This window comes from Coregonus clupeaformis, chromosome 6 (genome assembly GCF_020615455.1).
Source record: "Coregonus clupeaformis isolate EN_2021a chromosome 6, ASM2061545v1, whole genome shotgun sequence".
NCBI classification, from domain to species: Eukaryota; Metazoa; Chordata; class Actinopteri; order Salmoniformes; family Salmonidae; genus Coregonus; species Coregonus clupeaformis.
In genome coordinates this window covers 39,826,935-39,849,479 of record NC_059197.1, presented here as the reverse complement: position 1 = coordinate 39,849,479, position 22,545 = coordinate 39,826,935, and the positions used below count along the sequence as shown (strand labels likewise).

Below are 22,545 nucleotides of genomic sequence, written 5' to 3'. Positions count from 1 at the left end.
GTAATGTCTACACCTGTTGTATTCGGCGCAAGCGGCAAATACAAGTTGATTTGATTTGATTTGATTAGCAGCAGAGAACTGGAAGGAATGGCGGCCAAAGGAGGTGTTGGCTTTGTGGATCACCAGTGGGATATACCTGCTGGAGCGCATACTACGGGTGGGTGTTGCTATGGTGACCAATGAGCTAAGATAAGGCGGGGATTTACCTAGCAGAGATTTATAGACGACCTGGTGCCAGTGGGTTTGGCGACTAATATGTAGTGAGGGCCAGCCAATGAGAGCGTACAGGTCACAATGGTGGGTAGTATATGGGGCTTTGGTGACAAAACGGATGGCACTGTGATAGACTACATCCAATTTGCTGAGTAGAGTGTTGGAGGCTATTTTGTAAATGACATCGCCGAAGTCAAGGATCGGTAGGATAGTCCGTTTTACGAAGGCATGTTTGGCAGCATTAGTGAAGGAGGCTTTTTTTGTGTGCAAAAGCTTTGTATTGGAGGTGCTTAATGTGAGTCTGGAAGGAGAGTTTACGGTCTAACCAGACACCTAGGTATTTGTAGTTGTCCACATATTCTAAGTCAGACCCGCCGAGAGTAGTGATTCTAGTCGGGTGGGGGGGTGCAAGCAGCGTTCGATTGAAGAGCATGCATTTAGCTTTACTAGAGTTTAAGAGCAGTTGGAGGCTACGGAAGGAGTGTTGTATGGCATTGAAGCTCGTTTGGAGGTTTGTTAACACAGTGTCCAATGAAGGGCCAGATGTATACAAAATCGTTTTGTCTGCGTAGAGGTGGATCTCAGAGTCACAACAGTAAGAGCGACATCATTGATATACACAGAGAATAGAGTTGGCCCGAGAATTGAACCATGTGGCACCCCCATAGAGACTGCCATAGGTCCAGACAACAGGCCCTCCGATTTGACACATTGAACTCTATCTGTGAAGTAGTTGGTGAACCAGACGAGGCAGTCATTTGAGAAACGAAGGCTATTTAGTCTGCCAATAAGAATGCAGTGATTGACAGAGTCGAAAGCGTTGGCCAGGTCGATGAAGACGGCTGCACAGTACTGTCTTTTATCGATCGCGGTTATAATATCGTTTAGGACCTTGAGCGTGGCTGAGGTGCACCCATGACCAGCTCGGAAACCAGATTGCATAGCGGAGAAGGTACGGTGGGATTCGAAATGGTCGGTGATCTGTTTGTTAACTTGGCTTTCAAATACTTTTGAAAGGCAGGGCAGGATGGATATAGGTCTGTAACAGTTTGGATCTAGAGTGTCACCCCCTTTGAAGAGGGGGATGACCGCGGCAGCTTTCCAATCTCTGGGGATCTCAGATGATACGAAAGAGAGGTTGAACAGGCTAGTAATAGGGGTTGCTACAACTTCTGCTGCTTATTTTAGAAAGAAAGGGTCCAGATTGTCCAGCCCAGCTGATTTGTAGGGGTCTAGATTTTGCAGCTATTTCAGAACATCAGCTATCTGAATTTGGATGAAGGAGAAGCTGGGGGGGGGGGCATGGGCAAGTTGCAGCAGAGGGTGCAGAGCTGGTGGCCGGGGTAGGGGTAGCCAGGTGGAAAGCATGGCCAGCCATAGCAAAATGCTTATTGAAATTCTTGATTATCGTAGATTTATCGTTGGTGACAGTGTTTCCTAGCCTCAGTGCAGTGGGCAGCTGGGAGGAGGTGCTCTTATTCTCCATGGACTTTACAGTCTCCCAAATTTTTTTGGAGTTAGGGCTACAGGATCCACATTTCTGTTTGAAAAAGCTAGCCTTTGCTTTCCTAACTGATTGTGTACATTGGTTCCTGACTTTCCTCAAAAGTTGCATATTGCGGGGGCTGTTCGATGCTAATGCAGTACGCCACAGGATGTTTTTGTGCTGGTCAAGGGCAGTCAAGTCTGGGGTGAACCAGGGGCTATATCTGTTCTTAGTTCTGATTTTTTTGAATGGGGCATGCTAATTTAAGATGGAGAGGAAAGCACTTTTAAAGAACAACCAGGCATCCTCTACTGACGGAATGAGGTCAATATCCATCCAGGATACCCAGGCCAGGTCAATTAGAAAGGCCTGCTCGCTGAAGTGTTTTAGGGAGTGTTTGACAGTGATGAGGGGTGGTCGTTTGACCGCGGACCCATTACGGACGCAGGGCATGAGGCAGTGATCGCTGAGATCCTGGTTGAAGACAGCGGAGGTGTATTTAGAGGGTAAATTAGTCAGGATGATATTTATGAGGGTGCCCATGTTTACGGATTTAGGGTTGTACCTGGTAGTTTCCTTGATAATTTGTGAGAGATTGAGGGCATCTAGTTTAGATTGTAGGACGGCCGGGATGTTAAGCATATCCCAGTTTAGGTCACCAAGCAGTACGAACTCTGAGGATAGATGGGGGGCAATCAATTCACATATGGTGTCCAGGGCACAGCTGGGGGCTGAGGGGGGTCTGTAGCAAGCGGCAACAGTGAGATACTTATTTCTGGAAAGGTGGATTTTTAGAAGTAGAAGCTCAAACTGTTTGGGCACAGACCTGGATAGTATGATAGAGCTCTGCAGGCTATCTCTACAGTAGATTGCAACTCCGCCCCCTTTGGCAGTTCTATCTACACGGAAAATGTTGTAGTTGGGGATGAACATTTCTTTTTTGGTGGCCCTCCTAAGCCAGGATTCAGACACAGCTAGAACATCAGGGTTGGCGGAGTGTGCTAACGCAGTGAATAACTCAAACTTAGGGAGGAGGCTTCTGATGTTAACATTCAAGAAACCAAGGCTTTTACGGTTACAGAAGTCAACAAATGATAGCGCCTGGGGAGTAGGAGTGATACTGGGGGCTACAGGGCCTAGGTTAACCTCTACATCACCAGAGCGGCAGAGGAGGAGTAGAATAAGGATACGGCTAAAGGTTTTAAGAACTGGTCTTCTAGTACGTTGGGTACAGAGAATAAAAGGGGCAGATTTCCTGGGCGTTGTAGAATAGATTCAGGGCATTATATACAGACAAGGATATGGAAGGACATGAGTACAGTGGAGGTAAACCTAAGCGTTGGGTAAAGATGAAAGAGATACAGTGAGGGAAAAAAGTATTTGATCCCCTGCTGATTTTGTACGTTTGCCCACTGACAAAGAAATGATCAGTCTATAATTTAAATGGTAGGTTTATTTGAACAGTGAGAGACAGAATAACAACAAAAAAATCCAGAAAAACGCTTGTCAAAAATGTTATAAATTGATTTGCATTTTATTGAGGGAAATATGTATTTGACCCCCTCTCAATCAGAAAGATTTCTGGCTCCCAAGTGTCTTTTATACAGGTAACGAGCTGAGATTAGGAGCACACTCTTAAAGGGAGTGCTCCTAATCTCAGTTTGTTAGCTGTATAAAAGAGACCTGTCCACAGAAGCAATCAATCAATCAGATTCCAAACTCTCCACCATGGCCAAGACCAAAGAGCTCTCCAAGGATGTCAGGGACAAGATTGTAGACCTACACAAGGCTGGAATGGGCTACAAGACCATCGCCAAGCAGCTTGGTGAGAAGGTGACAACAGTTGGTGCGATTATTCGCAAATGGAAGAAACACAAAATAACTGTCAATCTCCCTCCGCCTGGGGCTCCATGCAAGATCTCACCTTGTGGAGTTGTAATGATCATGAGAATGGTGAGGAATCAGCACAGAACTACACGGGAGGATCTTGTCAATGATCTCAAGGAAGCTGGGACCATAGTCACCAAGAAAACAATTGGTAACACACTACGCCGTGAAGGACTGAAATCCTGCAGCGCCCGCAAGGTCCCCCTGCTCAAGAAAGCACATATACAGGGCCATCTGAAGTTTGCCAATGAATATCTGAATGATTCAGAGGAGAACTAGGTGAAAGTGTTGTGGTCAGATGAGACCAGAATCGAGCTCTTTGGCATCAACTCAACTCGCCGTGTTTGGAGGAGGAGGAATGCTGCCTATGACCCCAAGAACACCATCCCCACCGTCAAACATGGAGGTGGAAACATTATGCTTTGGGGGTGTTTTTCTGCTAAGGGGACAGGACAACTTCACCGCATCAAAGGGACGATGGACGGGGCCATGTACCGTCAAATCTTGGGTGAGAACCTCCTTCCCTCAGCCAGGGCATTGAAAATGAGTCGTGGATGGGTTTTCCAGCATGACAATGACCCAAAACACACGGCCAAGGCAACAAAGGAGTGGCTCAAGAAGAAGCACATTAAGGTCCTGGAGTGGCCTAGCCAGTCTCCAGACCTTAATCCCATAGAAAATATGTGGAGGGAGCTGAAGGTTCGAGTTGCCAAACGTCAGCCTCAAAACCTTAATGACTTGGAGAAGATCTGCAAAGAGGAGTGGAACAAAATCCCTCCTCAAATGTGTGCAAACATGGTGGCCAACTACAAGAAACGTCTGACCTCTGTGATTGCCAACAAGGGTTTTGCCACCAAGTACTAAGTAATGTTTTGCAGAAGGGTCAAATACTTATTTCCCTCATTAAAATGCAAATCAATTTATAACATTTTTGACATGTGTTTTTCTGGATTTTTTTGTTGTTATTCTGTCTCGCACTGTTCAAATAAACCTCCCATTAAAATTATAGACTGATCATGTCTTTGTCAGTGGGCAAACGTACAAAATCAGCAGGGGATCAAATACTTTTTTCCCTCACTGTAGCATCACTGGAGGCACCGATTGAGCCTGTCTCCGCGTGTATGGGGGGTGGGACAAAGGAGCTATCTGAGGCAGGTTGAGCGGGACTGGGGGCTGTACAGTGAAATTGTATAATAAGAACTAACCGAAACAGCAATAGGCAAGGCATATTGACATGGGAGAGAGGCATAAAGCAATCACAGGTGTTATTCGAGAGAGCTAAGACAACAACTGGTAATGGCAACGAAAGTTTTGGCTGAGGCTAAACAGATAAACAGGACAGATAAACAGAATGGGGTACCGTGTAAAGGAACAGTCCAGCAGGCATCAGCTGTGTAGCTGAGTGATCATAAGGTCCAGTGAACAGCAAAAGGTGAGTCCAGGAGTAGTTCGATGGCTGCTACAGCACAGGCTAGCAGGAGGCACGGCTGTTGATTGTGTGTGCTAGCGGTGGCTAGCACACGCATTGCGTGTGCAATGCCCTGGCTGAGGGAAGGAGGTTCTCACCCAAGATTTGATGGTACATGGCCCCGTCCATTGTCCCTTTGATGCGGTGAAGTTGTCCTGTCCCCTTAGCAGAAAAACACCCCCAAAGCATAATGTTTCCACCTCCATGTTTGACGGTGAGGATGGTGTTCTTGGGGTCATAGGCAGCATTCCTCCTCCTCCAAACACAGCGAATTGAGTTGATGCCAAAGAGCTCCATTTTGGTCTCATCTGACCACAACACTTTCACCCAGTTCTCCTCTGAATCATTCAGATGTTCATTGGCAAACATCAGACGGCCCTGTATACAGTGGGGAAAAAAAGTATTTAGTCAGCCACCAATTGTGCAAGTTCTCCCACTTAAAAAGATGAGAGAGGCCTGTAATTTTCATCATAGGTACACGTCAACTATGACAGACAAAATGAGGGGAAAAAATCCAGAAAATCACATTGTAGGATTTTTAATGAATTTATTTGCAAATTATGGTGGAAAATAAGTATTTGGTCAATAACAAACGTTTCTCAATACTTTGTTATATACCCTTTGTTGGCAATGACACAGGTCAAACGTTTTCTGTAAGTCTTCACAAGGTTTTCACACACTGTTGCTGGTATTTTGGCCCATTCCTCCATGCAGATCTCCTCTAGAGCAGTGATGTTTTGGGGCTGTCACTGGGCAACACAGACTTTCAACTCCTCCAAAGATTTTCTATGGGGTTGAGATCTGGAGACTGGCTAGGCCACTCCAGGACCTTGAAATGCTTCTTACGAAGCCACTCCTTCGTTGCCCGGGCGGTGTGTTTGGGATCATTGTCATGCTGAAAGACCCAGCCACGTTTCATCTTCAATGCCCTTGCTGATGGAAGGAGGTTTTCACTCAAAATCTCACGATACATGGCCCCATTCATTCTTTCCTTTACACGGATCAGTCGTCCTGGTCCCTTTGCAGAAAAACAGCCCCAAAGCATGATGTTTCCACCCCCCCATGCTTCACAGTAGGTATGGTGTTCTTTGGATGCAACTCAGCATTCTTTGTCCTCCAAACATGACAAGTTGAGTTTTTACCAAAAAGTTATATTTTGGTTTCATCTGACCATATGACATTCTCCCAATCCTCTTCTGGATCATCCAATTGCTCTCTAGCAAACTTCAGACGGACCTGGACATGTACTGGCTTAAGCAGGGGGACACGTCTGGCACTGCAGGATTTGAGTCCCTGGCGGCGTAGTGTGTTACTGATGGTAGGCTTTGTTACTTTGGTCCCAGCTCTCTGCAGGTCATTCACTAGGTCCCCCCGTGTGGTTCTGGGATTTTTGCTCACTGTTCTTGTGATCATTTTGACCCCACGGGGTGAGATATTGCGTGGAGCCCCAGATCGAGGGAGATTATCAGTGGTCTTGTATGTCTTCCATTTCCTAATAATTGCTCCCACAGTTGATTTCTTCAAACCAAGCTGCTTACCTATTGCAGATTCAGTCTTCCCAGCATGGTGCAGGTCTACAATTTAGTTTCTGGTGTCCTTTGACAGCTCTTTGGTCTTGGCCATAGTGGAGTTTGGAGTGTGACTGTTTGAGGTTGTGGACAGGTGTCTTTTATACTGATAACAAGTTCAAACAGGTGCCATTAATACAGGTAACGAGTGGAGGACAGAGGAGCCTCTTATTGAAGAAGTTACAGGTCTGTGAGAGCCAGAAATCTTGCTTGTTTGTAGGTGACCAAATACTTATTTTCCACCATAATTTGCAAATAAATTCATTAAAAATCCTACAATGTGATTTTCTGGATTTTCTTTTCTCAATTTGTCTGTCATAGTTGACGTGTACCTATGATGAAAATTACAGGCCTCTCTCATCTTTTTAAGTGGGAGAACTTGCACAATTGGTGGCTGACTAAATACTTTTTTTCCCCACTGTATGTGCTTTCTTGAGCAGGGGGACCTTGCGGGCGCTGCAGGATTTCAGTCCTTCACGGCGTAGTGTGTTACCAATTGTTTTATTGGTGACTATGGTCCCAGCTGCCTTGAGATCATTGACAAGATCCTCCCGTGTAATTCTGGGCTGATTCCTCACCGTTCTCATGATCATTGCAACTCCACGAGGTGAGATCTTGCATGGAGCCCCAGGCCGAGGGAGATTGACAGTTATTTTGTGTTTCTTCCATTTGCGAATAATCGCACCAACTGTTGTCACCTTCTCACCAAGCTGCTTGGCGATGGTCTTGTAGCCCATTCCAGCCTTGTGTAGGTCTACAATCTTGTCCCTGACATCCTTGGAGAGCTCTTTGGTCTTGGCCATGGTGGAGAGTTTGGAATCGGATTAATTGATTGCTTCTGTGGACAGGTGTCTTTTATACAGGTAACAAGCTGAGATTATGAGCACTCCCTTTAAGAGCGTGCTCCTAATCTCAGCTCGTTACCTGTATAAAATACATCTGGGAGCCAGAAATCTTTCTGATTGAGAGGGGGTCAAATACTTAATTCGTTTTTCTGGATTTTTTTGTTGTTATTCTGTCTCTCACTGTTCAAATAAACCTACCATTAAAATTATAGACTGATCATTTCTTTGCCAGTGGGCAAACGTACAAAATCAGCAGGGGATCAAATACTTTTTTCCCTCACTGTATTATCGATCTCAGGACTGGTGTCCTCCTGTTATTGGATAGGTTAAAGCCTGGTGTAATTGAGCTATGCTGTAAAATAAAGTAAATAAAATGTACCTCAGTCTATTGTGCTCTAGCAAAGGCCCAACGGTGTGATGCACGATGGGGGATTAAGATGCATTTACCATTTACCCAAACACTGGTGGGCTGGCTATCGATCCAGGATGCCTCTTTTACACCCACAGGAAATCAATTGTATCACGCACACACACACACACACACACACACACACACACTATATCATTTTCTTACCCACAATCCCCCTGAGGATAGGCTAACTACTGTTTATTACTTATTTGTCGACCCATGTTGGGCAAATTCTGAGGTGCCGGGAACTGGGGCTGTTGTTCCGACTTGAATGTATTACAATTCTGCTGAAGACAGGCCGTTGCTGGATGCAGCACAGAGAAGAGAACAAGGACAAGTGGGAGTTAGTGTTGAGTCTAATCTGAGGGCCCTTTCCCATCCTGTGTTCATTAGGTAGAAACCTTCACTTCCAACGCCTTTCACTTCCAACTGCCTTTTATGTCTGTCTGCCCAGAAAGAGAATGAGCGAGGGGGTGGTAGACGGGACTTTTCTCCTCTCCTTCTCAGTGGATCCGATTAACTGTCCCCTTCTACGTGGAGAGGCTCATGTGAAGACCAGGTCAGCCACAGAGAGAGACGACCTCCAAACCTGTGCTGCTGTAGGGTTTATAGCCACCCACTCCAACTGCAGTCATGCCCCTTTCACACTGTATTAATCTCCCACGGCTACATGAGAGTAATCAGACAGTCACCAGTCTACCCGTAAACCAAGAGTAATCCATATACTTAAAATTGAGAGGTGAAGGTGGAGGTATACTACATTTCAACAAAATAACATGTTTTCACTTTCCACAGAATCCAAAGACACACTGAGATCTTCCTCCCTTATCAATAATGCTGGGTTCTCTAGGAAACCCTGTAGGCCAAAATACAGCATTACACTATCAATGCACTCAATACACAGGACAGGATATGAACTGAGTGTAGTGGGTGATTTTGGACAGAGTCAGGTGCAGGAGGGGAAATCACAGAATGTATGGTTTATTCAGGAACACAGCGGTATGCAGCAATGCGTAAAACACTTGTCACGGTTTCGGCCGAGGCTGCTCCTCCTCGTTGCTCGGGCAGGCTTCGGCGGTCGTCGTCCCCGGAGTACTAGCTGCCACCGTTGGATGTTTCATGTTCGTTTGGTTTTGTCTTGATGTTGTACACCTGTTTCCAGTTAGTGTTCATTAGTGTCCTATTTAGTTCTCGTTGTGTGTGTCAGGTGTTGTGTGTGATTGCGCTTCTGTTTGGTGTTCTGTGCTACGTGTTTCCCTCCGTTGTTTTGGAGAGGGTTTTTCGCACATGTTAGTGCGCCTTTTGTTTGACGCCTGTGTGCGCCTTTATTTCGCCTCCGGGCTTGTTGAGCTCGTGTACTAAGTGAATATTTCACTAAAGTATTTTGGACTTAGTTTCTGCGTCCTGCGCTTGATTCCTGCACCACACCCACCTACAGCACCCGTGACAGAATCACACACCTTATAAATGGAATCAGCAGGAGCAACAGCCGCACCTGAGTCACTGGAGGAGCATGTCCGCGGCCAGGATGACCAGATCAGACAACTGGGGACCGCTCTACAGGATGTCATCAACACCCTGCACCGATGGGAGTCCAGAGGGGTACCAACACCTCCACCTACCTTGCCACCACCATCGGTCGGTCCACCAGTCCCAGATCCGGAACCCAGTGGGATTCGGCTCTCGCTCCCGAGGGCGTATGACGGCACAGCTGCCGGGTGTCAGGGGTTCCTCCTGCAGGTGGAGCTCTACCTGGCCACTGTACACCCGGTGCCCTCGGGACACGAGAGCGTTTCCACTCTCATCTCCTGTCTCACGGGCAAGGCGTTGGAATGGGCCAACGCCGAGTGGAGGAGGATAGACGCCACCACCATCTCCCACGCGGAGTTCTCCCGTCGCTTCAAGGCCGTGTTCGACCATCCACCTGAGGGCAAAGCGGCGTCTATTCTACCTTAGACAGGGGAGGAGGAGCGCACAGGCGTTCGCACTGGAGTTCCGGACTCTAGCGGCAGACGCAGGGTGGAATGAACGGGCCCTCATCGATCATTTTCGATGTAGCCTACGGGAGGACGTTCAACGTGAGTTGGCCTGCAGGGACACCAATTTCACCTTCGACCAGTTGGTCGACATGTCCATCCGTCTGGACACCCTGCTGGCCACCCGTGGACGTCCCGAGTGGGGTCCGTCCATTCCACCCTCTAGCACCTCCGAGCCGAGCCCTATGGAGCTCGGGGGTGCTGGCGCTAGAGAAAGGAGGAGAAGGAGCCGGAGGGGGCCTGTCCCCTGCACCAATTGCGGTCGTGGAGGGCACACTGCGGCCAGGTGCTGGGGAGGGTCTCCAGGAGGAGGAGACAACAGGCCACGCACTGGGGAGCATTCCCAGGTGAGTAGACGCCCCACTTACCCAGAGCTCTCTGTTGTGCACTTTTGTATACCTGTTCGTTTTCCACAGGTTGCACCTCATTCCCAGCATAAGGCGCTAGTAGATTCAGGTGCAGCTGGGAATTTTGTTGATCGGAAGTTTTGTTTAGATTTAGGGATTCCCCTCCTGCCTGTTGACAAGCCTTTTCCCGTTCATGCTTTAGATAGCCGCCCGTTGGGGTCGGGGTTGATTAGGGAAATCACAGCGCCACTTAGGATGTGTGCGCAGGGGGGTCATGAGGAGACTATACAGCTAAATCTGATCGACTCTCCTGCGTACCCGGTGGTGCTGGGAATTCCCTGGTTAAGTACCCATAACCCTGCCATTTCTTGGCAACAGAGAGCTCTCAATGGGTGGTCTGCTCAGTGTGAGGGGCGATATCTGGGTGTTTCCGTGGGGGCGACTTCGGTGGAAAGTCCAAACCAAGTGCCCGCATTGCACATTCCGCCTGAATATGGGGATTTGGCTATTGTGTTTAGTAAAGCTAGGGCGACGCAGTTGCCTCCTCACAGACAGGGGGATTGTGCGATAGACCTCCAGGCAGGAGCAGCGCTCCCACGGAGCCACGTGTATCCTTTGTCTCAAGAGGAGAGAAAAGCTATGGAGACTTACATAGCCGAATCTTTGAGACAGGGATACATACGGCCCTCCACTTCTCCTGCGTCCTCTAGCTTCTTTTTTGTGAAGAAAAAAGATGGAGGGTTGCGCCCGTGCATTGATTACCGTGGTCTCAATCAGATTACTGTGAAATACAGTTATCCACTCCCTCTGATTGCGACCATGACGGAGTCATTGCACGGAGCGCGGTTTTTCACAAAACTGGATCTCAGGAGCGCGTATAACTTGGTGCGCATTAGGGAGGGCGACGAATGGAAAACAGCGTTTAGTACCACCTCGGGTCATTACGAGTATCTCGTCATGCCATACGGGTTGATGAATGCTCCGTCAGTCTTCCAATCCTTCGTGGATGAGATTTTCCGGGATATGCAGGGGCAAGGGGTGGTCGTGTACATTGATGACATTCTAGTGTACTCGTCTACCCGAGCCGAGCATGTAGCCCTGGTGCGTCGTGTATTGAGGAGGCTGTTGGAGCACGACCTGTATGTCAAGGCAGAGAAATGTCTGTTTTTCCAGGAGTTGGTCTCCTTTTTGGGTTATCGGTTGTCCGCGTCAGGGGTGAAAATGGAGGTGGACCGTGTGTCAGCCGTGCGTAATTGGCAAACCCCAACCACTGTCAAAGAGGTGCAGCAGTTCTTGGGCTTTGTGAATTACTACCGGAGGTTTATCCGGGGTTTTGGACAGGTGGCAGCTCCCATCACGTCCCTTCTGAAAGGGGGTCCGGTGCGCCTGCAGTGGTCAGCTGAGGCGGACAGGGCTTTTGGGAGACTGAAGGACCTGTTTACGTCGGCTCAGGTGCTGGCGCATCCGGATCCCGCCTTACCCTTTCAGGTCGAGGTGGACGCGTCTGAGGCCGGTATAGGGGCCGTACTCTCTCAACGGTCCGGCACGCCACCTAAACTCCGCCCCTGTGCTTTTTACTCTAAAAAAGCTCAGCCCGGGCGGAGCGAAATTATGACGTCGGGGACAGGGAGCTGTTAGCTGTAGTTCAGGCCCTTAAGGTGTGGAGGCATTGGCTTGAGGGGGCTCAACACCCTTTCCTCATTTTGACTGACCATCGGAACCTGGAGTACATCCGGGCAGCGAGGAGACTGAACCCTCGCCAGGCTCGATGGAGTATGTTTCTCGCCAGGTTCGTATTTAAAATCACGTACATCCCTGGGTCCCAGAACGGTAAGGCAGATGCTCTGTCCCGGCGGTATGACACGGAGGAGAGGTCCGTTGAGCCTACTCCCATACTACCGGCGTCTTGTCTTGTGGCACTGGTTGTGTGGGAGGTCGATGCTGAAATCGAGCGGGCGTTGCGTGCCGACCCTAGCCCTCCACAGTGTCCTGTGGGTCGGAAGTACGTTCCGCTCGAGGTTCGGGATCGACTCATTTACTGGGCTCACACGTCACCCTCCTCTGGACATCCGGGTATTGGCCGGACAGTGCATTGTCTTAGCACTAAGTACTGGTGGCCCACGTTAGCCAGGGATGTGAGGGTTTATGTCTCCTCCTGCTCGGTGTGCGCCCAGTGTAAGGCGCCCAGACACTTGCCCAGGGGTAAGTTACAACCCCTGCTCGTTCCACAACGACCCTGGTCCCACCTCTCAGTGGATTTTGTGACAGACCTTCCCCCCTCGCAGGGGAATACCACCATCCTGGTCGTTGTGGACCGGTTCTCTAAGGCCTGTCGTCTTCTCCCTATGTCGGGTCTTCCTACTGCCCTACAGACCGCAGAGGCACTATTTACCCATGTCTTCCGGCATTACGGGGTACCCGAGGATATAGTGTCTGATCGAGGCCCCCAGTTTACGTCCCGAGTCTGGAGAGCGTTCATGGAGCGTTTGGGGGTCTCGGTGAGCCTTACCTCGGGGTACCACCCGGAGAGCAATGGGCAGGTAGAACGAGTCAACCAGGATGTGGGTAGGTTTCTGAGGTCGTATTGCCAGGACCGGCCGGAGGAGTGGGCTCGGTATATTCCCTGGGCGGAGATGGCCCAAAACTCTCTCCGCCACTCCTCTACCAACCTAACCCCCTTCCAATGTGTGTTAGGTTACCAGCCGGTTCTGGCACCTTGGCAGCAGAGCCAGATCGAGGCCCCTGCGGTGGATGATTGGGTGAGGCGCTCGGAGGAGACGTGGAACGCTGCACACGTCCATCTGCAGCGGGCCATCCGTCGACACAAGGCGAGCGCCGATCTCCACCGCAGTGAGGGGCCGGTGTACGCACCTGGAGATCGAGTCTGGCTCTCGACCAGAAACCTGCCCCTCCGCCTGCCCTGCCGGAAGCTGGGTCGGCGGTTTGTGGGGCCTTTTAAAGTCCTGAGAAGACTGAACGAGGTGTGTTATAGGTTACATCTGCCTATTGAATATAAGAATATTAACCCCTCGTTCCATGTGTCTCTTCTCAGGCCGGTGGTAGCGGGTCCACTCCAGGAAGGTGAGATAGGAGAGACTCCTCCGCCCCCACTGGACATCGAGGGGGCTCTGGCGTACACCGTTCGGTCCATCTTGGACTTGAGACGTCGGATGGGGGGTCTCCAGTATCTCGTGGAGTGGGAGGGGTACGGCCCGGAGGAACGGTGCTGGGTGCCGCGGAGGGACATCCTAGACCCGTCTCTCCTGTCGGAGTTCCACCGGGGGCATCCCGCGCGCCCTGCTCCGCGTCCTCCTGGTCGTCCCCGAGGCCGGGGGGGGTACTGTCATGGTTTCGGCCGAGGCTGCTCCTCCTCCTTGCTCGGGCAGGCTTCGGCGGTCGTCGTCCCTGGAGTACTAGCTGCCACCGTTGGATGTTTCATGTTCGTTTGGTTTTGTCTTGATGTTGTACACCTGTTTCCAGTTAGTGTTCATTAGTGTCCTATTTAGTTCTCGTTGTGTGTGTCAGGTGTTGTGTGTGATTGCGCTTCTGTTTGGTGTTCTGTGCTACGTGTTTCCCTCCGTTGTTTTGGAGAGGGTTTTTCGCACATGTTAGTGCGCCTTTTGTTTGACGCCTGTGTGCGCCTTTATTTCGCCTCCGGGCTTGTTGAGCTCGTGTACTAAGTGAATATTTCACTAAAGTCTTTTGGACTTAGTTTCTGCATCCTGCGCTTGATTCCTGCACCACACCCACCTACAGCACCCGTGACAACACTCCAGTGCGGTAAATACGGCGCACTGGATAAAAACAAGGCACACGGGTGAATATCCCAGCGATACAAAATACAAAGTAGCTCCACCGAGCTAGAGTCACCTCCACAATAACTAATCACACACAAAGACAGGGCGGGCAGAGGGAACACTTATACAGGTACTAATGAGGGGATATGAACCAGGTGTGTGTAATAAACAAGATAAAACAAATGGAATGATGAGATGAGGAGCGGCAGTGTCTAGAAGGCCAGTCAGGACGAACGCCGAAGCCTGCCTGAACAAGGAGAGGTGGCAGCTTCGGAAGAAGTCGTGACAGTACCCCCCCCTTGACACGCAGATCCAGCAGCACGCCGACACCGGCCTCGGGGACGGCCAGGAGGACGCGGGGCAGGGCGAGCCGGATGGCAACGGTGGAAATCCTGCAACAGGGAGGGATCGAGGCCATCCCTCACCGTGACCCAGCACCGCTCCACCGGCCCGTACCCCTCCCACTCCACGAGGTACTGCAGGCCCCCCAGCCGACGCCTCGAATCCAGGATGGAACGGACGGAGTACGCTGGGGCCCCCTCGATGTCCAGAGGGGGCGGAGGGACCTCCCGCACCTGAGACTCCTGTAGTGGACCAGCCACCACCAGCCTGAGGAGAGACACATGAACCGAGGGGAAAATACGGTATTCAGGAGGGAGTAGTAACCTATATGTAACCTCGTTTATTCTCCTCAGGACTTTGAACAGCCCCACAAACCACGGGCTCAGCGTCCGGCAGGGCAGGCGGAGGGGCAGGTTCCGGGTCGAGAGCCAGACCCGATCACCCGGTACAAAAACCGGGGCCTCACTGTGGTGGCGGTCAGCGTTGGCCTTCTGGCGACGCACAGCGTGCTGGAGGTGGACATGGGCAGCGTTCCATGTGCCGAAACCAGTCATCCACCGCAGGAGCTTCTGTGTGGCTCTGATGCCACGGTGCCAGGACCGGCTTATAACCTAAAACACATTGAAAGGGAGATAGGTTAGTGGAGGAGTGGCGGAGAGAGTTCTGGGCATATTCAGCCCATGGCAAGAACACCGACCACTCCCCCGGCCGGTCCTGGCAGTAGGACCGCAGGAACCGACACACATCCCGATTCACCCATTCCACCTGCCCATTAGACTCAGGGTGGAACCCAGAGGTCAGGCTGACCGAGACCCCCAGACGTTCCATGAACGCCTTCCAGACCCTGGACGTAAACTGGGGATCCCGGTCAGACACTATGTCCTGTGGCATCCTGTAGTGCCGGAAGACGTGAGTAAACAGGGCTTCTGCAGTTTGCAGAGCCGTGGGGAGACCGGGCAGAGGAAGGAGGCGGCAGGCTTTAGAAAAGCGGTCCACAATGACCAGGATGGTGGTGTTACCCTGAGAGAGGGGAAGATCCGTGAGGAAGTCAATTGACAAGTGGGACCATGGCCGTTGTGGAACTGGCAAGGGATGTAACTTACCCGCTGGGAGGTGCCTAGGTGCCTTACTCTGGGCGCACACCGAGCAGGAGGAGACATATACCCTCACGTCCTTAGCCAAGGTAGGCCACCAGTACTTCCCGGTCAGGCATCATACTGTTCGGCCGATACCTGGGTGACCAGAGGAGGGGGACGTGTGTGCCCAATAGATCAGATGATCACGGACAGGAGACACCACATAGCCCAGCTGGGCACTGAGGTGGAGATGGCTCTGTGCCTGGTATGTATGACAGCGTGAAATCAAACCGGATGAAGAACAAGGCCCACCTGGCCTGGCGAGGGTTCAGTCTCCTTGTTGCCCGGATGTACTCCAGGTTACGGTGGTCAATCCAGAAGAGGAAAGGGTGTTTCGCCCCCTCGAGCCAGTGCCTCCACGCGGTTAGGGCTCTGACAACAGCCAACAGCTCCTGATCACCAACGTCGTAGTTCTGCTCTGCCGGGCTGAGCTTCTTCGAGAAGAAGGCACAGGGGCAGAGTTTGGGTGGCGTGCCCGAGCGTTGGGAAAGGACAGCGCCTATCCCTTCCTCGGACGCATCCACCTCCACTACGAATGGTAATGATGGATCGGGATGGGCCAGTACCGGGGCTGAGGTGAACAGAGCCCTCAGGTTACTGAAAGCCCTGTCAGCCTCAGCAGACCAGCTGAGCCGGGAAGGCCCACCCTTCAACAGAGAGGTGATGGGAGCTACGACCTTGCCAAAGCCCTGGATAAACCTCTGATAGTAGTTGGCAAATCCAATAAAGCGCTGCACCTCCTTTACCGTAGTTGGAGTCGACCAATTACACACGGCTGAAATGCGATCTCCCTCCATCTCCACACCTGAGGTGGTGATATGGTATCCGAGGAAGGAGACGGACACTTTTCTGCCTTGGCATAGAGGTCATTCTCCAACAGTCGGCCCAGCACTTTGCGAACCAGGGACACATGCTCGGCGCGCGTAGCGGAATACACCAGAATGTCATCGATGTAGACCACCACACCGCGAACCAGCATGTCCCGAAACACCTCGTTCACAAAGGACTTGAAGACGGATGGAGCATTCATCAACCTGCACGGCATCACCAGGTATTCGTAATGCCCCGTGATTGTGATGAATGCTGTCTTATACTCGTCCTCTTCCCGAACACGCACCAGGTTGTACGCACTCCAGAGATCTAATTTCGTGAAGAAGCACGCCCCATGCATTGATTCTATAACAGAGGAGATGAGGGGTAGAGGGTAACTATATCGAATGGTGGTTTGATTAAGTGCCCGGTAATCAATGCAAGGGCGCAGACCTCCGTCTTTCTTCTTCACGAAAAAGAAACTCGAGGAGGCGGGTGAAGTGGAGTGACGTATGAACCAATGGCGCAGGGACTCGGAGACGTACAGTGAGGGAAAAAAGTATTTGATCCCCTGCTGATTTTGTACGTTTGCCTGCTGACAAAGAAACGATCAGTCTATAATTTTAATGGTAGGTTTATTTGAACAGTGAGAGACAGAATAACAACAAAAAAATCCAGGAAAACGCATGTCAAAAATGTTATAAATTGATTTGCATTTTAATGAGGGAAATAAGTATTTGACCCCCTCTCAATCAGAAAGATTTCTGGCTCCCAGGTGTCTTTTATACAGGTAACGAGCTGAGATTAGGAGCACACTCTTAAAGGGAGTGCTCCTAATCTCAGTTTGTTACCTGTATAAAAGACACCTGTCCACAGAAGCAATCAATCAATCAGATTCCAAACTCTCCACCATGGCCAAGACCAAAGAGCTCTCCAAGGATGTCAGGGACAAGATTGTAGACCTACACAAGGCTGGAATGGGCTACAAGACCATCGCCAAGCAGCTTGGTGAGAAGGTGACAACAGTTGGTGTGATTATTCGCAAATGGAAGAAACACAAAAGAACTGTCAATCTCCCTCGGCCTGGGGCTCCATGCAAGATCTCACCTCGTGGAGTTGCAATGATCATGAGAACGGTGAGGAATCAGCCCAGAACTACACGGGAGGATCTTGTCAATGATCTCAAGGCAGCTGGGACCATAGTCACCAAGAAAACAATTGATAACACACTATGCCGTGAAGGACTGAAATCCTGCAGCGTCCACAAGGTCCCCCTGCTCAAGAAAGCACATATACAGGCCCGTCTGAAGTTTGCCAATGAACATCTGAATGATTCAGAGGAGAACTGGGTGAAAGTGTTGTGGTCAGATGAGACCAAAATGGAGCTCTTTGGCATCAACTCAACACGCCGTGTTTGGAGGAGGAGGAATGCTGCCTATGACCCCAAGAACACCATCCCCACCGTCAAACATGGAGGTGTAAAAATTATGCTTTGGGGGACAGGACAACTTCACCGCATCAAAGGGACGATGGACGGGGTCATGTACCGTCAAATCTTGGGTGAGAACCTCCTTCCCTCAACCAGGGCATTGAAAATGGGTCGTGGATGGATATTCCAGCATGACAATGACCCAAAACACACGGCCAAGGCAACAAAGGAGTGGCTCAAGAAGAAGCACATTAAGGTCCTAGAGTGGCCTAGCCAGTCTCCAGACCTTAATCCCATAGAAAATCTGTGGAGGGAGCTGAAGGTTCGAGTTGCCAAACATCAGCCTCGAAACCTTAATGACTTGGAGAAGATCTGCAAAGAGGAGTGGGACAAAATCCCTCCTAAACCTGATGGCCAACTACAAGAAACGTCTGACCTCTGTGATTGCCAACAAGGGTTTTGCCACCAAGTACTAAGTCATGTTTTGCAGAGGGGTCAAATGCTAATTTCCCTCATTAAAATGCAAATCAATTTATAATATTTTTGACATGCGTTTTTCTTGATTTTTTTGTTGTTATTCTGTCTCTCACTGTTCAAATAAACCTACCATTAAAATTATAGACTGATCATTTCTTAGTCAGTGGGCAAACGTACAAAATCAGTAGGGGATCAATACTTTTTTTCAGCCTGCGACAGGGGCTACACATGACTCCTTGGAGGCACAGTGTCTACCCGGAGGTTTATCGCACAACCCCCACCCGATGGGGTGGTAATTTGGTCGCCTGCGTTTTGGAGAACGCGTGCGCCAAATCCAGGTATTCAGGGGGAAATGCGCACGCTGGAGGTAGTGTCTGGACTTTCCACCGTGGTTGCACCAACGGAAACAGCTAGACACCTACCCTGACACTCTCGCGACCACCCCGTGAGAACCCTCTGCAGCCATGAAAAGGTGTGGTCGTGTAGTGCGAGCCAGGGAAGACCCAACACAACAGGGAAATCAGGGGACTCAATAATATTGATGGTGACTTGCTCCCTATGGGTCTCCTGCATAATCATCGTGACTGGTGCTGTAACTTCCCTAACAAAACCTGACCCTAATGGTCGACTGTCAGTGGTTTGATGGGCAATGGAATGGGTAGGGGAACTAATGTAATACAGAGACTATGAGCTACAGATCTGTCCATAAAGTTCCCAGCTGCGCCTGAATCGACCAGCGCCTTATACTGGGGAACTACCGGGTAATCATGGAAGTTGAAGTGTATGGTGCAGTGTGCAGCAGAGGGCTCTGAAGGAGTGTGGGTTTGCGCTACCTGGGGTGACGCGAGAGTGCCCTGCCTGCCGCCTCCAGACCCGGAAGAACCCTGGCGACAGCATACAGCAGAATGTCCTCTCCTGCCAAAAGATTTACACTGGAGCTGTCGTCCTCCGTTCTCCCGGATCGCTGCACCACCCAGCTACATCGGAACGGAATCCGGGTTGAAGGGGGGTGAAACGGGCAGGCCCCTTCCAGGACATCCTCTTGAGGTTGGCAGGTTGTCCAACCGGATGGCCATGTCCACCAGCTGGTCGAAAGTCAACGTGGTATCCCGGCAGGCTAGCTCCCTTTGGACGTCCTCTCGCAGGCTGCACCGGAAGTTGTCGATGAGGGCCCGCTTGTTCCACACGGACCCAGCCGCTAGAGTTCAATACTAAATGGCAAAGTCCTGCGCGGTCGTCGTCCCCTGCCTCAGGTGGACCAGTCGCTCGCCCGCCTATCTTCCTTCGGGGGTGATCGAAGACTGCCCGGAAGAGGCGAGTGAACGCCCCGTAGTTGTCCAATGCGTCTCCTCCTTCACTCCAGAACGCATTGGCCCACTCCAGGGCTTTCCCCGAGAGGCAGGAGACGAGGGCGGACACCTTCTCCCGCTCTGATGGAGCCGGGCTGATGGTCGAAAAATAGAGGTCCAGCTGCAGGAGGAATCCCTGGCAACGGGCCGCTGTCCCGTCGTACTCCCTCCGTCATGATAGGTGAATCCCTCTGGGCGCTGGGGTGTGGGTGGCTGGATCTGGTCGCTCAGCTGGTCCTGAGGGGTTGGGTCTTCTCCTCTCCAGGCGTTGGATGACCTGAAGAACCCGATCTATCGCTTCTCCCAAGCTGGCTATCATGTTGGAGTGCTCCCGGACCCGCTCCACAACTCCAGGCAAGTTCTCTGCTCCTGCTGACTCTATGATGCTGGTGTGTGATTCTGTAGAGGGTGATTTTGGACGGAGTCAAGCGCAGGAGGGTAAATCACAGAATATATGGTTTATTCAGGAACACAGCGGTACGCAGCAATGCGTAAAACACTCCAGTGTGGTAAATACGGCGCACTGGAGAAAAACAAGGCACACGAGTGAACATCCCGGCAATACAAAATACAAAGTCACCTCCACAATAACTAATCACACACAAAGACAGGGGGGCAGAGGGAAGACTTATACAGGTACTAATGAGGGGATATGAACCAGGTGTGTGTAATAAACAAGACGAAACAAATGGAATGATGAGATGAGGAGCGGCATTGTCTAGGAGGCCGGTGACGACGAACACCGAAGCCTGCCCAAACAAGGAGAGGAGGCAGCTTCGGAGGAAGTCTTGACACTGAGATTAGTTTCTCAATCTCTTTACCCTTCTCAGTCCTGTCGGAGAGCTCCTCTACAGACCTGTTCATTCCCCAACTGGAACGAATAATACATTTTACGTCGACAAATACCAAACTTTTTACTCATTATGGCTCAAGTTTTAGGCTAATACTGATTAAATATTAACGAATCTGTTGACTGACGCCATACATGTGGTCTGCGGTTGTGAGTCCGGTTGGATGTACTGCCAAATTCTCTAAACCGACATTGGAGGTGGCTTATGATAGAGAATTTAACATTCAATTCTCTGGCAACAGCTCTGGTGGACATTCCTGCAGTCAGCATGCCAATTGCATGCTGCCTCAAAACTTGAGACATCTGTGGCAAAACTGCACATTTTAGAGTGCACCTATGCAATGATCATGTTGTTTAACCAGCTTCTTGATATGCCACACCTGTCAGGTGGATGGATTATCTTGGCAAAGGAGAAATGCTCACTAACAGGGATGTAAACAAATTTGTAAACAAATTTGACCTTTTCTGGGATGAAACATGGGAGGAATGGAGGAGGAATGGTCTAAGATCCCTCACAATGTGTTCTCAAACTCATTAAACATTTTAGAAAAAGGCTCAGTGCCGTTATCCTCGCAAGGTGAAGTACTGAATGGTATTGAAAACAGGGGTGTCCATCATTTTGATCCCTACCTTTTATAGAGGAAAAAATGACTACTTTTTAAACAAAACGTCCCCTTTTTTATACATTGTAGCTCAGTATTTAAAATGTTATTGTTTATAATGTTCATTACTCATGCTCAGGCAGCATGTTGACAAGCAGTAAATTAGTAAGGTGCAAGAGGGGATAAACTACCATATTCTATATGACCATAGAATGATACTGCTCAATGCCATCCTAAATAATTTACTGCAAACCAAATGCAGGTGAAAAAGTATTCCTAACTAGGCACAAAATTATTTTTTTTGCTGAGCAGAGGCAACCAACCAGTGGATTGATTAACATGTTATTGGTATTAGAGCTCTCTTACAAATGCAGTAAGGAAATCTATATAAATCTATTACACCTGCCATATTGATGCCCACCACTGTCTTGAGGACCACTAGTCAAGGCTATAGCCATAGGGGGAGAAAGATACAGCACCTGTGTTGGGAAGAGGAGAAGAGAGTGAAGTCTCCTGGGACGCCACCGGTAGGAGCAGCAGTGGAGAGGAGGAAGACAGGGTAATTGGACCGGACTGCATCATTAAGCCGCGTAAGGCAACACACACACTCCCGGCGCTAGCCCACTCCTCTCCCGTTAGGCAACACACACACACTTCCTCCCAACCCTAATATCCCTTTATTTTTCTCCAAGTGAATTATAACTTTTTTTCCTCAGTGTCTCTGTAGACAGGAAGGTTAAGAACATGCTGCTCTGAAGCATCTGGTGCTGTGGGTCTGTTTCAGAGCAGATTTTCATAGCAGATTATCGAAGCTGGATAATTTAAACCTCCGCACAGATACACTTATGTACCCAAGTGGCAGGAATTAAGGGAACTATTGGACCAGCGATGGTACAGCAATTACTGATGAATTTAATCTGTTTTGCAAAGTCCTAAAGATAATGTTTTATGAAACATGACCTCTTACTAGAACTAACGTTCCACCATGTAAATTATAAGTGCATGCATAGCTGAGTATTTCAGTACGGTAAAATTGCAACCACAATTCCATTATATTTCTCTACTGCTTCCAGTGTTACAGTACCTTGACTGTATTTCTGTAGTGATTATGGTGTGCACTGCAGGTCTGCTCCTTACCCTGCTTAGTCAAGGCCTCCCTCAGGGCAGGAGTGATCATCTCTCTCCTCTCCTCCTTTTCCTCAGCCTTCATCACTCCGTTCAGCCTGGACAGCTTCACCATCTGTCCATCCTCCTGGCCCTCCTCTCTTCTCTGCAGCAAACACACACAACTCTGGGTTAGTTTCTGTTTGCCCGCAATAAACTCTGGGTTAGTTTTTGTTTGGCCCAACAAAACTCTGGGTTAGTGTCTGTTTGCCCCATTGCAGGGCATTGAAAAGGTAAAAAGGTGTTTTATTGACATAAACTTGCCTACTCTCACACTGACCTTTAATAACAATTTGGCAACAATGTCCTTTCTTTCACCCATGACAGTGA

The 22,545-nt window shown here is 49.9% G+C and overlaps 1 pseudogene; it reads right to left on the bottom strand.

The window, feature by feature from the left end:
• Nucleotides 1-22,291, bottom strand: part of LOC121568169 — an 81,002-nt pseudogene extending 58,711 nt beyond the window's left edge.
• Between the last annotated feature and the right edge of the window lie 254 nt (nucleotides 22,292-22,545).